This window comes from Bufo gargarizans, chromosome 1 (assembly GCF_014858855.1).
Source record: "Bufo gargarizans isolate SCDJY-AF-19 chromosome 1, ASM1485885v1, whole genome shotgun sequence".
Lineage (NCBI taxonomy): Eukaryota > Metazoa > Chordata > Amphibia > Anura > Bufonidae > Bufo > Bufo gargarizans.
The window spans coordinates 336726696-336741715 of NC_058080.1; the positions used below are offsets into that span (position 1 = coordinate 336726696).

The window sequence follows — 15020 nt, forward strand, 5'->3', positions numbered from 1 at the left end:
ACATGTGGTAAGAGGACCCCTTTGTGCTGCAGGAGATTAACCCTTTAGGGGGAGGGCTTTGGTTACAGACACTTTTGGGGGGCTATTGTTACTGGCTAGTGAGGGCAGGCGGGATTAGCCTCAGGGTGAGGGCAGTGGCGGCCATCTCAACTGAATAGTGAAATTGCAGTTTTATGCAGACTGGTTGCTAAGGGCTGAATCGTATTAAATATGGGGTAAGTCAGTCTAATAGTAACTAATTCTAGAATATCATGTTATTATTAACTACATATATGAAAATTGAAATTAGGGTCTAAATGTGACAGTTATCCTTTAAGCAAATAGGCACCTAAACTCCTGTCTGCTTTTACGTCCTAATGTCATTATCCTAGTACAGCACTGAAGTTCCAGAATTTAGCTAAGCTTGAGAGGAGCACAGGCAGGAGCATCAATCTGTGCTCCAGCCTGTGTAGCATTCCCTGCGGCTGTCACGGTGGGGAGTGGGGGGAAACTCCACACCGTACAATGTAGGTTGGCGGGATATGCCACGAGGCCAGGAAACAGGAATAAAGGGAGCATGTCACCTTCTAACACATCTATCACCCCCTAAATCCTAGCATTCACCTAACTATATGAGCAAACCCTAATGGTGGGAGGGCTTAGACCTCGGGCCCTATTAACCCTAGAGATCCCTGGTAATAATGTCAGGGCTAGGAAACGACCTGTTCATCAACGTCTAGGATGAACAAGTCATCTCCTGCTGCTAATCTCATTGCAGGGATCTTCAGGTTCCGAGGTTACTGTGTATGAGCCCACCTGCCTTCTGGGTCTGCTCATGCGGTTAGGAGTCAGGATTAGGGTGGCTTTAAGCCTCACGCAGACGTCTGTGGAACACTGTCCTTGAGATACCGGACTGGCATTGCAGGAGAGCACGGTGTTATAGCGACCAATGACGCTGTGTGCTTCTGCCGTGTTCCACAGATATCTGCATGAGGCTTTAGGAGGTGACCTGCTCCCTTATCCAATCTCCCAGGCCTAGTTGCTATCTAGTCTGCTCCTCATTGTACGGTGGGGAGTTTCCCCCACTCCCCACCGTTACAGTATGTCTAGCTAGGAGGCCCTCCCACTGGACAGATGGTATATCCAGGAAAGGAGCAACACTCCAGCTAACACAAAGGCTGGAGGGCAACTGACCTCAGAGTTACAACACCAGGATATAAAGAGCCACACCCAGGACATACCTAAAGCCACACCAGCCAGATAATTAACCCCTCCGGCACCAGACAGGGGAGGACCCAGGGGGAAAGGAGGAGCCACCTACATGCTGCAACAGCACAGCAACTGTGTCACGGCGCACACAACAGAGGCCGTGACAGCGGCCCTCAGTGAAACTGTACGGCACTGATATGTCAGCACTGTGCTTGGATATTTATTTTTACTCTTTAAAGAGGACCTTTCATCGGTCCAAAGATTGTGAACTAAGTATCATGATCTGTACAGCGGCGCCCACGGATCTCACTGCACTTAACCTTTTCAGGACATAGAGCGTACAGGTACGCCCTTATGTCCTGGTACTTAAGGACACAGGGCGTACCTGTATGCTCTGTGTATTTCTGATCACCGTCGGGCAGCGAAGTATTGGAATGCATTGCAAAGGATTAGACCCCCAAAAGTTTAAGTCCCAAAGTGGGACAAAAAAATAAAGTGAAAAAAAAAGTTTTCCCCTCAAAAAAATAAGTTTCAAGTAAAAATAAACAAAAATGTCATTTTCCCCTGAAAAAAAAAAATATTGAAAAAAATAAGGGGGGGGGGGGGGAGTATACATATTTGGTATCGACCGGCTCTATAAACATATCACATGACCTAACCCCTCAGATGAACACCATAAAAAATAAAAACTGTGCTAAAGAAATCCCGCAAGTTGATCCAGAGGAAGGCAAAAAAAAAAAATATAAAACCTGTGAGGTAGAAGCCAATTTTCTCCACTTTAGGGGACTATAAACTTCCTTCCCGACTCCAATCAGGCCATCAGAATAACTCCCTGGATCAACGACCCCTCTCTAGTAGCTATAGCCTGTAATATTATTAAGCTCCAGAAATACGTCCAGGGCCCTCTTGAATTCCTTTATTGTACTCACCATCACCACCTCCTCAGGCAGAGAGTTCCATATTCTCACTGCTCTTACCGTAAAGAATCCTTTTCTATGTTTGTGTACAAACCTTCTTTCCTCCAGACGCAGAGGATGTCCCCTTGTCACAGTCACAGTCCGGAGGACAAATAGCTGATGGGATAGATCTCTTTACTGACCCCTGATATATTTATACATATTAATTAGATCTCCCCTCAGTCGTCTTTTTTCTAAAGTGAATAACCCTAATTTTGATAATCTTTCAGGGTACTGTAGTTGCCCCATTCCAGTTATTACTTTAGATGCCCTCCTCTGGACCTTCTCCAGCTCTGCTATGTCTGCCTTGTTTACAGGAGCCCAGAACTGTACACAGTACTCCATGTGTGGTCTGACCAGCGATTTGTAAAGTGGTAGGACTATGTTCTTATCACGGGAATCTATGCCCCTTCTGATGCAACCCATTATCTTGTTGGCCTTGGCAGCAGCTGCCTGACACTGGTTTTTGCAGCTTAGTTTGCTGTTTATTAAAATTCCTAGATCCTTTTCCATGTCAGTGTTACCGAGTGTTTTACCATTTAGTATGTACGGGTGACTTGCATTTTTCCTTCCCATGTGCATAACTTTACATTTATCAGTGTTAAACCCCATCTGATTGGATGGCCTGATTGGAGTCGGGAAGGAAGTTTATAGTCCCCTAAAGTGGAGAAAATTGGCTTCTACCTCACAGGTATTATATATTTTTTTTGCCTTCCTCCTGATGACACAAAGATATGTAACAGGGTTGATGTTCCTGAAGGGAAACGCCAAATGGAAAAGGATTTAGGAAAACTAGAAGAATGGTCAGAACTCTGGCAACTGAAATTTAATGTGGATAAGTGCAAGATAATGCTCCTGGGGCGTAAAAACCCAAGGGCAGAATATAGAATATTTGACACAGTCCTGACCTCAGTATCTGAGGAAAGGGATTTAGGAGTAATTATTTCAGAAGACTTAAAGGTGGGAAGACAATGTAATAAAGCAGCACGAAATGCCAGCAGAATGCTTGGATGTATAGGGAGAGGTATAAGCAGTAGAAAGAGTGAAGTGCTTATGCCGCTGTACAGAACACTGGTGAGACCTCACTTGGAGTATTGTGCGCAGTACTGGAGGCCATATCTCCAGAAGGATATAGATACTCTAGAGAGAGTTCAGAGAAGAGCTACTAAACTGGTCCATGGATTGCAGGATAAAACTTACCAGGAAAGGTTAAAAGACCTTAATATGTATAGCTTGGAAGAAAGAAGAGACCGAGGGGATATGATAGAAACTTTTAAATACATAAAGGGAATCAACTCGGTAAAGGAGGAGAGCATATTTAAAAGAAGAAAAACTACCACAAGAGGACACAGTTTTAAATTAGAGGGGCAAAGGTTTAAAAGTAATATAAGGAAGTATTACTTTACTGAGAGAGTAGTGGATGCATGGAATAGCCTTCCTGCAGAAGTGGTAGCGGCAAATACAGTGAAGGAGTTTAAGCATGCATGGGATAGGCATAAGGCTATCCTTCATATAAGATAGGGCCAGGGACTATTCATAGGATTCAGATATATTGGGCAGACTAGATGGGCCAAATGGTTCTTATCTGCCGACACATTCTATGTTTCTATGTTTCTATCTGCCACTTATCTGCCCAAGCCTCCAATCTATCCAGATCCCTCTGTAGTAGTATACTGTCCTCATCAGTGTAAATTACTTTACACAGTTTAGTGTCATCACAGTTTAGTGTCATTTAGTGTACATCACAAAAAGTACAACAGCAAGCGATCAAAAAGGAGTTGCCCACGAAAATAGTGCCAATCTAACCGTCACCTCATCCCGCAAAAAATTAGCCCCTACCTGAGACAATCGCCCCCAAAAAAAAACTATGGCTCAGAATATGCAGACACTAAAACATCATTTTTTTTTGTTTAAAAAATATTGTGTAAAACTTACCTAATATGTATACTTCTTTTTTTATTTATTTATGTATCGCCACGTCTTTATAAATATATCACATGACCTAACCCCTAAGATGAACACCGTAAAAAAATTTTTTTAAAAACTGTGCTAAATAAACAATTTTTTTATCACCTTACATCACAAAAAGTGTAATAGCAAGCGATCAAAAAGTCACACACACACCCAAAATAGTGCCAATAAAACCGTCATCCCATCCCGCAAAAATCATACCCTACCCAAGGTATTCACCCAAAAACTGAAAAAATTATGGCTTTCAGACTATGGAAACACTAAAACATTATTTTTTTTGCTTCAAAAAAGAAATCGTTGTGTAAAACTTACATAAATAAAAAAGAGTATACATATTAGGTGTCGCCGTGTCCGTGACAACCTGGTCTATAAAAAATACCACATGATCTAACCTGTCAGATGAATGTTGTAAATAACAAAAAATAAAAACGCTGCCAAGCTATTTCTTGTTATCTTGCCTCACAAAAAGTGTAATATAGAGCAACCAAAAATCATTGTACCCTAAACTAGTACCAAAAAAACTTCCACCCTATCCCGTAGTTTCTAAAATGGGGTCAATTTTGGGGGGTTTCTACTCTAGGGGTGCATCAGGGGGGCTTCAAATCTGCCTTCCAAAAACCGCATGGCTTTCTTTTCCTTCTGCGCCCTGCCGTGTGCCCATACAGCAGTTTAAGACCACATATGGGGTGTTTCTGTAAACTACAGAATCAGGGCCATAAATAATGAGTTTTGTTTGGCTGTTAACCCTTGGTTTGTAAAAGTTTAAAAAAAAATTAAACTGGAAAATCTGCCCAAAAAGTTTTAATTTTTTTTTTCAAATTGTATCTATTTTCCATTAATTCTTGTGGAACACCTAAAGGGTTAACTATGTTTGTAAAATCAGTTTTGAATACCTTGAGGGGTGTAGTTTCTAAGATGGGGTCACTTTTATGGAGTTTCTACTCTAGGGGTGCATCAGGGGGGCTTCAAATGGTACATGGTGTCAAAAAAAACCAGTCCAGCAAAACCTGCCTTCCAGAAACCGTATGGCATTGCTTTCCTTCTGCGCCCTGCCGTGTGACCTTACAGCGGTTTACGACCACATATGGGGTGTTTTTGTAAACTACAGAATCAGGGCCATAAATATTGAGTCTGGTTTGGTTGTTAACCCTTGCTTTATAACTGAAAAAAAAATTAAAATGGAAAATCTGCCTAAAAAGTGAAATTTTTAAATTATATCTCTATTTTCCATTATTTCTTGTGGAACACCTAAAGGGTTAACAAAGTTTGAAAAATCAGTTTTGAATACCTTGAGAGGTGTAGTTTCTAGAATGGGGTCATTTTTGGGTGGTTTCTATTATATAAGCCTCTCAATGTGACTTCACTTCCAAACTTCTAAACCTTGTAACATCCCCAAAATATAAAATATAATTCCCAAAATGATGCAAACATGAAGTAGACATATGGGGAATGTAAAGTAATGACTATGTTTGGAGGTATTACTATGTATTATAGAAGTAGAGAAATTGAAACGTGGAAATTAGCAATTTTTTTCACATTTTTGGTAAAAATTATTTTTTTATTTTTTTTATAAATAAAAAAGATTTTTTTAGCTTCATTTTACCACTGTCATGAAGTACCAATATGTGACGAAAAAACGGCCTGGATAAGTCAAAGCGTTTTAAAGTTATCAGCACTTAAAGTGACACTGGTCAGATTTGCAAAAAATGGCCTGGTCCTTAAGGTGAAATAATCTGTGTCCCTAAGGGGTTAATATTATCCCTGGGCACCGCTCTGTTCTCCTGCTATGCCCTCTGGTATCTTCGGTCACTTGGTTATAGTAGGCAAGGACTTAAGGGACTTGGTTATAGTAGGAGGAGACTGGCATTGTTTTCCTGGGCATCTCCTTCTCTCAGACTGTAGCGCTGGCCAATCGCAGTGCAGAGCTCACAGCCTGGGAGGTTTTTTTTCTCACAGGTGTTCGGTGTTGTGTAGACTGTATTATTTTCCCTTATAACATGGTTGTAAGGGAAAATAATAGCATTCTTAATACAGAATGCATAGTACAAAAAGGCTAGAAGGGTTAAAAAAAAAAAGTATTTTTTTTTTAACTCACCTTAATCCATTTGCTCGAGCCGCCCGGGTTCTCTTCTGTCTTCTTCTTTGAGGAATAGGACCTTTGATGACGTCACTGCGCTCATCACATGGTCCATCACCATGGTGATTGATCATGTGATGACCGCAGTGACTTCACCACAGATCCTTTTACTGTGCACAGCAAAGAAAAAGACAGAAGAGAAGCCGGGATGTGCGAGCAAGTGGATTAAGGTGAGTTAAATTTTATTTATTTTTTTAACCCCTCCAGCCCTATTGTACTATGCATTCTGCTTTAAGAATGCTATTATTTTCCCTTATAACCATGTTATTAGGGAAAATATAAAGATCGGGTCCCCATTCCGATCGTCACCGCATCCTCACTTGCTTGCGGATGCTTGCCATTTTCACGCAGCCCCATTCACTTCTATGGGCCCTTCGTTGCATGGAAAACGCACAAAGAGGAGCATGCTGCGATTTTCACGCAACGCACAAGGGATGCGTGAAAATCACCGCTCATAGAAACGTATGGGTCCGGATTCACTGCGGGTGCAATGCGTTCACCTCACTGCATTGCACCCGCGCGGAAATTTCACCCATGTGAAAGGGGCCTTAGTTCACAATGTTTGGACTGATGAAAGGTCCTCTTTAACAATGAGATAGCTCCTCTAAGGCTGAAGAGATTTGTATTATTATTTTTTTTTACTTTGAATTATAAAAGCTTTAACTTCTTTATTTAGGACATAGAGGACTTGTCTTGTGGGACAAGCTGTATTTTTTTTGAATGCCCCCATTTTGGGGTAGTCCTAATGTATTTTAACTGTTATTTTTAAATTATGTGAAAAAAAAAAGTTTTTGTCCATTTTGACACCATTAACTTTATTTTTCTGCCAACACAGTTCTGTAAGGGCAATTAATAATTTCATGGAAAAGTAGGTTTCGTGTTACATACAGAGAGCCATCAGTTTTTTGTCGTTTCTTTGTGGGTTGTGTAAAAAAAAGCAATTTTTTTGTCACATTACATCATAAAAATTGCAACACCAAGCTATCAGAAAGGCGTATGCCCCCATAAATAGTACCAATCTAACAGTCACCTCACCCTGCAAAAAATTAGACCCTACCTAAGACGATCGTTAAAAAAGCTATGGCTCTGACTATGGAGACGCTAAAACATTATTTCTTTGGTCTCAAAAATGCTAATATTGTTTAAAACGTAAATAAATAAGAAAAAGTTTACATATTAGGTATTGCCATATCCGTAACGATCTGCTCTATAAAAATGTCACAAGACCTAACCCCTCAGGTGAACGCTGTAAAAATAAATAAAATAAAAACATAATTTTTTTCAAAAATGGTTTATTATGTAAAACTGAAACAAACAAAGAAAGACATTTGATATCATGGCTGCAGGCAGCGTTTTGGTGTCTGCCTCCAGAGTGGAATGGTGACTGAACGGAGGCAAACTGATGCATTCTGAGAGGATCCTATACCATTCAGAATGCATTATGGCAAAACTGATATGTTTTGGACCTCTTTTGAGAGCCCTAAATGTAGGGGTGGGGGCGATATATGCAATATGGACGATATGAATCTGTGCAACTATACAGATTTTCTCAATATCGCATATAACGCCGGACCGCGATATGACCAGGAGCGGTAGTGGCGGTAGTGAATAGACGAACCTTCTCACCGCTCCGTGCCTCGGGCTCCCGACTCCGCACCGCGCTGTACTGTAGTGGCCAGCGCTGGCTGACGCTGTGTGTGACGTCAGGTCTTGCAATGCATGCTGGGAGGAAGACACGACACCTGCGGACTGCCGCCTCGCCGAGCACCCTACAGGATAGGTAAGTATAGCGATTCTTGGGGGGGGGGGGGGGCTGATGGCACTGGCTCTGGGGTACATATGGCAGGCAGATGATGGCAAATGCCACATGGGGGCTGATGGCACTGGCTCTTCTGGGGGACATATGGCAGGCAGATGATGGCAAATGCCATATGGGGGCTGATGGCACTGGCTCTGGGGGACATATGGCAGGCAGATGATGGCAAATGCCACATGAGACTGATGGCACTGGCTCTGGGGGACATATGGCAGGCAGATGATGGCAAATGCCACATGGGGCTGATGGCACTGGCTCTGGGGGACATATGGCAGATGGCAAATCCCATGGGGCTTGGGGCTGATGGCACTGGCTCTGGGGGACATGTCTGATGGCAGATGATGGCAAATGCAATGGGGCTGATGGCGTTGGCTCTGGGGGACATGTATGATGGCAATTGGCAAATGCCATGGGGCTTGATGGCACTGGCTGGGGGACATGTATGATGATGATGGCAATGGCATTGGGCTGATGATTTGCTAAACCACAATAAAAATATTTTTAGAAAGCAAATAGCAATATGTTAGTAATAGTATAGCAAGGTTTTGTCTTAGAGTACTCTATTATTACTCGATTGCCAAAATAATTGTTTCCTGCAGCCCTAGATGTCATCAAGCTGTGCAACTCACAAGAGAAAGAAGACCGGTGTGACGTCGGTCATATGGACCTGGTTTGGGTTTTAAGAAGTCTGATGTTGAGAAGAACAATATAATCTGCAAACTATGCCGGGCGAGAATAATAGCAAAGAGAGGGAATACAACAAATTTGTTTTATCACCTCAAAATGAAGCATGTTTTGGAATATGAAGATAGCTAAAAACTGCGCTCTCCACAAACGGCCAGTCAGTCAAGTGGAAAGAAAAAAGGTGGCCCTGCCCACCAGCAGACCGAGATTTTCAAAGCATTTTCTAAAGGCACTCCGTATGACAAAAAAAATCGGCGGTGGATTGAAATTACAAATGCCATTACCCCTGTACCTGTGTAAGGACATGGTGCAGTTTCTTACAGTGGAGAAAAGCAGCTTTCAGAACATGATTAAGATACTTGAGCTGCAAATACTTTAGTCAAACAGAAGTGCCTAAACTGTATGACAAAGTCCGCAAGCAAGTGAAGAAAGAACTCCGGAGCATAAAACACTATGCAACTACTACAGACTTGTGGTCAGGTCGCACAATGGAGCCTTAAATTAGTCTCACAGTCCACTTCATCAATGACGATTGAAGTTGTGCAGCAGGTACCTACAGACATCTTATTTTCCAGAGGATCATACGGGTGAATGGATATCTCGGGGATTAAAGGAAGCGCTGGATTCATGGGGACTTAAAGAAGAGCTACAAGTCTGCAGAGCTACAAGTGGAATTGAACGGCAGGACAAGACTGCAGTGTTTTGGCCACAGGCGCCACCTCTCCATCGGTACGTGAACATTTCTTTTAGTCCTAGACTAGTTCAATATTATGCAGGGTTTTTTGACTGTGCTTATAATATCTTCCAATTTTGTCCTTGGAGAGAAGTGTTAAAGACGCCCGTGTTGAACATGCAATTGGCAAATGCAAGAGAATAGTGAGTTCCTTTTCTTACCCTTGGAAAAGGAAGAGACAAATGGCTAATGCCCAGGCTGAGCTAAACCTGCCTCCTCACCGCCTCATCACTGAAACACCAACAAGATGGGGGTCTCGACAGCAGATGATTCAGCGGGTGCTTGAACAAGAGAAGGCCATATCACAGGTCCTGAAAGCAGACCGGAAAACCAGGCACCTAGTATCAACTTGGCAGGGCATTGATGTGTTAGAATCTATGAGCAAAACACTCAATCCCCTGTTGGAGTTCACAGATGCTCTGTCTGGAGAAGTGTATGTGATTGTGTCATATGTCAAACCTTTGCTCCACCCTTTAAACACCACAGTTCTTCCTCTAGCTGATGATGACATTGACACAGACCTGACGAAGGACATGAAGAGAGCCATCCTCAAGTATTTAAATGAGAAGTACTCAGACGCTGAAACTGATGACCTCCTGGATATGGCCTCCTTGGTCAACCCACGCTTCAGATCATCATATATAGCAGATGACTGAAGAGACTTCATCTTCACAAAAGCAGCAGCAAAAATTCGGGCACTGCTAAAGACGCAAGCTGTGTCTGCCACAGAGTCACCACCATCACACACAAGAACAGGAGCTGATGGAAAAGCCCAGAGAGAACCCAAGAGGAGTAAACGAAGTCTGGGCAGCTTTTACAAAAAGGCATCCGCTCAGCCTAGCCCAGCTGCCCTCACTGACAGAGAAGCGATTGCAATTGAGCTTAAGAGTTACCTGCAGGCACTGAATGTAGAAGGTGAAGCTGACCCACTGGAGTGATAGAGACTGCACCAGGCTACTTTTCCCATGGTGGCAAGCCTAGCCAAGAAATACCTTTGCATTCCTTCCACAAGCGCACCCTCAGAAAGGGCATTCAGCACCAGTGGCAACATAGTAACATGCCACCGATCTGCACTGAAGCCCGAGACAAAAAACTTTGTCTGATGTGCAAGAAGTTTAATCACTGCATGCAAGGAGCATAAACACTGATGTTCAGTCATGTTTGTATTTGCACTACATATTGATTTGCAAGTTTGCAATTTGTTGTATATTTAAAAGGAACCTGTCATCAGCTTTATGCAGACCTCACTGAGGGCAGCATAAAATAGTTACAGAAATTCAGATTTCAGAGGTGTGTCTCTCATGCGCTAAAAGTAAGTGGTTGCCGAGAACCAGCATCACAATCATTGCAGCCCAGGCCTTGAAAAGAGTCAAATCTACTTGAGAAGAGTCATGGTTATTCATAATCTCCTGCTCTCCCCGCCCATGTGCTGATGGTTGGCAGTTCTCTCCTAGAGAGAAAGGGAGAAAACTAGGTAGAAGACTGTCAATCATCAGCAGGTGGGCAGGGAGAGCGAGCAGGAATCCATGAATAACTATGACTTTTCTCAGGTGGCCGGGACTCTTTTCCAGGCCCAGTCTGCAATGATTGTGAAGTTGGTTCTCAGCAACAAATTACTTTTAAACTACACAGACCAATGAAATCAACTCACCTGTCTCTACTTTATGCTGCCGTTAGTATGGGCAGCATAAAGTTGATTACAGGTTCCCTTTAACGGAAAAGAAACCTGTTGAACTTGGAGGGTTTTTAGTCCAAATATGTGCAGCTTTTTATTTTTGTGCAATAAAAATAAGTAATCAGGACGGGAGGAAGAAATGTAATGTTTATTTTTTTTACATCTTGCACTTTATTTTAAACACTTAGTCTTCATCTTTGCATTGTTTGGAAAAAGATTTACTGTGTTACACAATAAACATATTATAAATTTCTTTAAGTTTTGTCATTTGTATTTTTTTGTATACATACAGAAGAAAATAATATATTGCAATATATATCGCATATTGCACATGCTTCAAATTATATCTTAATATAGATTTTAGGCCATATCGCCCACCCCTACCTGAATGGATTTCACAAACTGAAAGCCAAAACGCCAGTGTGAAAGTAGCCTTAAAACTGATTTTACAAGAATCGTTAACCCTTTACATGTTTCCCAGGAATTAAAGGAAAATGGAGGTGACATTTAGAAAAAAAAATGTTTTGCAGATTTTACATTTTTATGTATTTTTCCTGTAATACAGCAAGGGTTAACAGCCAAACAAACCTCATTATTTATTACCCTGATTCTGTAGTTTACAGAAACACCCCATATTTTTTCATATACTGCTGTGTGGGCACACCACACTGCTCTGAAGGCAAGGAGCACCATATGGCTTTTAGAGGGCCAATCTTGCTGGAATGGTATTTGGGCGTCATGTTACATTTGAAAGTACACTACACTACACTAGAATCCACCCAAAAAATGACCCAATCTTGAAAACTGCACCCCTCAAGGAATGTACTTACCACTTTGACCCCACTGGCTTTTAAAAAAAAATTGGAAACACTGGGTTGTGAAAATGAAAATTTTGATTTCTTCCAATAAAATGTTGCATAAGCCCCCCATTTTTCATTTTCACAAGGAGAAAAGCACCATAAATGTTAAGCATTTTCTCCTGAACACAGCAACAACCCATATGTAGTCGTAAATTGCTATTTGGGCACATAGCAAGGGTCAGAATAGATGGAGCGACATATGGTTTTGGAGGGCAGATTTTGGTGGAGTTGTTAATGGGCGCCATGTTGCTATTGATCAGCCTCTGGACAACAGGTCATTTTCTGACAACCACACATTTTATTTTTCTCTCAACAGAGCTGTATCATTTGTTCTATTATGGGGTACATACAACTTTTATATTGCTTTTTATTAAGCTTTTTGGGAAGCAGGATAAAGAAAAGGCATTAACTCTGCTATTGCAAACACTGTGGGGAAAAATTACACATGATCTTTATTCTGCTGATCAGCACGATTATACGTATACCAATTTTACATTTTCTCTGTCCATCTTGTGAGGGGACTCATAGTATGAGTTGACATTTTTATTGGTAACATTTGGTACCTTTTTGATCAAACCTTTTTTTATTTTTGTGTCAATTGTCTTGTGTAGTGGCTCGTTTTTTGTGGGATGAGTTTTTTTTTTTTTTTTTTCAGTGGTGCCATTGTGGGGGTACATTATACATTTTGATCGCTCGCTACTACACGCTTTTTATTTCTTTCCGGCATTCATCTGTGATATTTTTATAGAGGTGTTCAATACGGATGTGGTGATACCTAATGCCTATTTTTTATTTTTTTTGGCTTGATGCTGGTAATTAATATTTTTTTTTGTTAACCTTTTTTTTAATATATTTTTTTTAATTAAAGTGTTGGTCTGTTTGTGTGTTTTATGGATTTGTTCTAAGAGTGCCCAGAAAGCCAATCCATGCCCCCCCCTTTTTTTTTTTTTTTTATTATTTTACCGGGAAAATAGCTAGTAGCCCTATAGATCCCTGAAGTTACACACTGTTTATTTTATTTGTAACTCTCCCCCTTAAGGGTCCATTCACACATCCGTTGTTTCTTTCCTGATCTGTTCCGTTTTTTGCGGAACAGATCTGGACCCATTCATTTTCAATGGGTCCTGAAAAAAATCGGACAGCACAATGTCTGATTTTTTTTCAGGGCCCATTGAAAATGAATGGGTCCGGATCTGGTCCAGATCTGTTCCGCAAAAAAACGGAACAGATCAGGAAAGAAACAGTGGTCGTGTGAATGGACCCTAACAGTGACCTCCACAGCGCCCTGCTCCCCCTTAACAGTGACCTCTACAGTGCCCCACCCCCTTAAGGCCTCTTTCACATGGGCGTGTGCATCCCGTGGTCGTGCAGCGGGCAGCAATGCACGAGCACAGTCCGTAGGGCATTTGCAGTGGATTGCGGACCCATTCACTTGAATGGGTCTGCGATCCTGCCATTCCCCAAAAAGATAGGACATTTTCTATCTTTTTGCGGAATCGAAGTACGGGAGGAAACTCCACGGAAGCACTCCATAGTGCTTCCGTAGGGTTCCTTCCGTGCTTCCGTTCCGCACGATTCCGCATCTCCGGATTTGCGGACCCATTAAAATGAATGGGTCCGCATCCGTAAATCGGAATGCCCACAGAACGGCACCCGTGTATTGCAAATCCGGCAACGGGGCACACACACCCGTGTGAAAGAGGCTTAACTGTGACCTCCACAGTGAAGAAAAATGGCTGAGTTGTTATGGAAACCTGGCTGCTGAAGACTGAAGGACCTCCGTGCTTGTGTTGGCAAAAAAACGGATTATGTGATTGTGCCATGTTTGCATTATTTTGTGACTATCTCAAGAACTGTACATGCTAGAGGGCTGAGACCTCAATGAAAACTTTTCCAGACAACCATATCTACCTACAGTCATGTGAAAAAATTAGGACTCCCTTTGAAAGCATGTGGTTTTTTGTAACATTTTTAATAAAAGGTTATTTCATCTCCGTTTCAACAATACAGAGAGATTAAAGTAATCCAACTAAACAAAGAAAACTGAAGAAAAGTCTTTTCAAGATCTTCTGTAAACGTCATTCTACAAAAATGCCTATTCTAACTGAGGAAAAAGATAGGACACCCTCACATGTATTCCCTCTTAAATTGGCTCAGATCTCACACAGGTATATCACACCAGGTGCACATAATTAGTAGATCGTTACTCTGCATGTTGAATGAGGCTTGCCCTATTTAAACCTCAGACATTTAGTTTGGTGTGCTCCTGACTGTTGAAGTGAGAGTGAGCACCATGGTGAGAGCAAAAGAGCTGTCAGAGGACTTCAGAAAAAAGATTGTAGCAGCCTATGAGTCTGGGAAGGGATTTAAAAAGATCTCAAAAGATTTTGAAATCAGCCATTCCACTGTCCGGAAGATAGTCTACAAGTGGAGGGCTTTCAAAACAACTGCCAACATGCCCAGGACTGGTCGCCCCAGCAAGTTCACCCCAAGAGCAGACCGCAAGATGCTAAAAGAGGTCTCCAAAAACCCTAAAGTGTCATCTCGAGAACTACAGCAGGCTCTGGCTACTGTTGATGTAGAAGTACATGCCTCTACAATCAGAAAGAGACTGTACAAGTTTAACTTGCATGGGAGGTGTGCAAGGAGGAAACCTTTGCTTTCCAAGAGAAACATCGAGGCCAGACTGACATTTGCCAGAGATAAAGTTGACAAAGACCAGGACTTCTGGAATAATGTTCTTTGGACAGATGAGTCCAAAATTGAATTATTTGGACACAACAGCAGAGGACATGTTTGGCGTAAACCAAACACAGCATTCCAAGAAAAGAACCTCATACTTACTGTGAAGCATGGAGGTGGAAGTGTCATGGTTTGGGGCTGCTTTGCTGCAGCAGGACCTGGTCAGCTCACCATCATAGAATCCACGATGAATTCTACTGTGTATCAGAAGGTGCTTGAAGAACATGTGAGACCATCAGTTAGAAAATTAAAGCTGAA

The 15020-nt window shown here is 41.9% G+C and overlaps 1 protein-coding gene across 2 annotated transcripts in view; it reads left to right on the forward strand.

Annotated features, from left to right (window-relative positions):
- The window catches only part of LOC122946563 (scaffold attachment factor B2-like), a 461735-nt gene that overhangs the window by 431449 nt on the left and 15266 nt on the right, over positions 1 to 15020 (forward strand). The window lies entirely within an intron of this gene.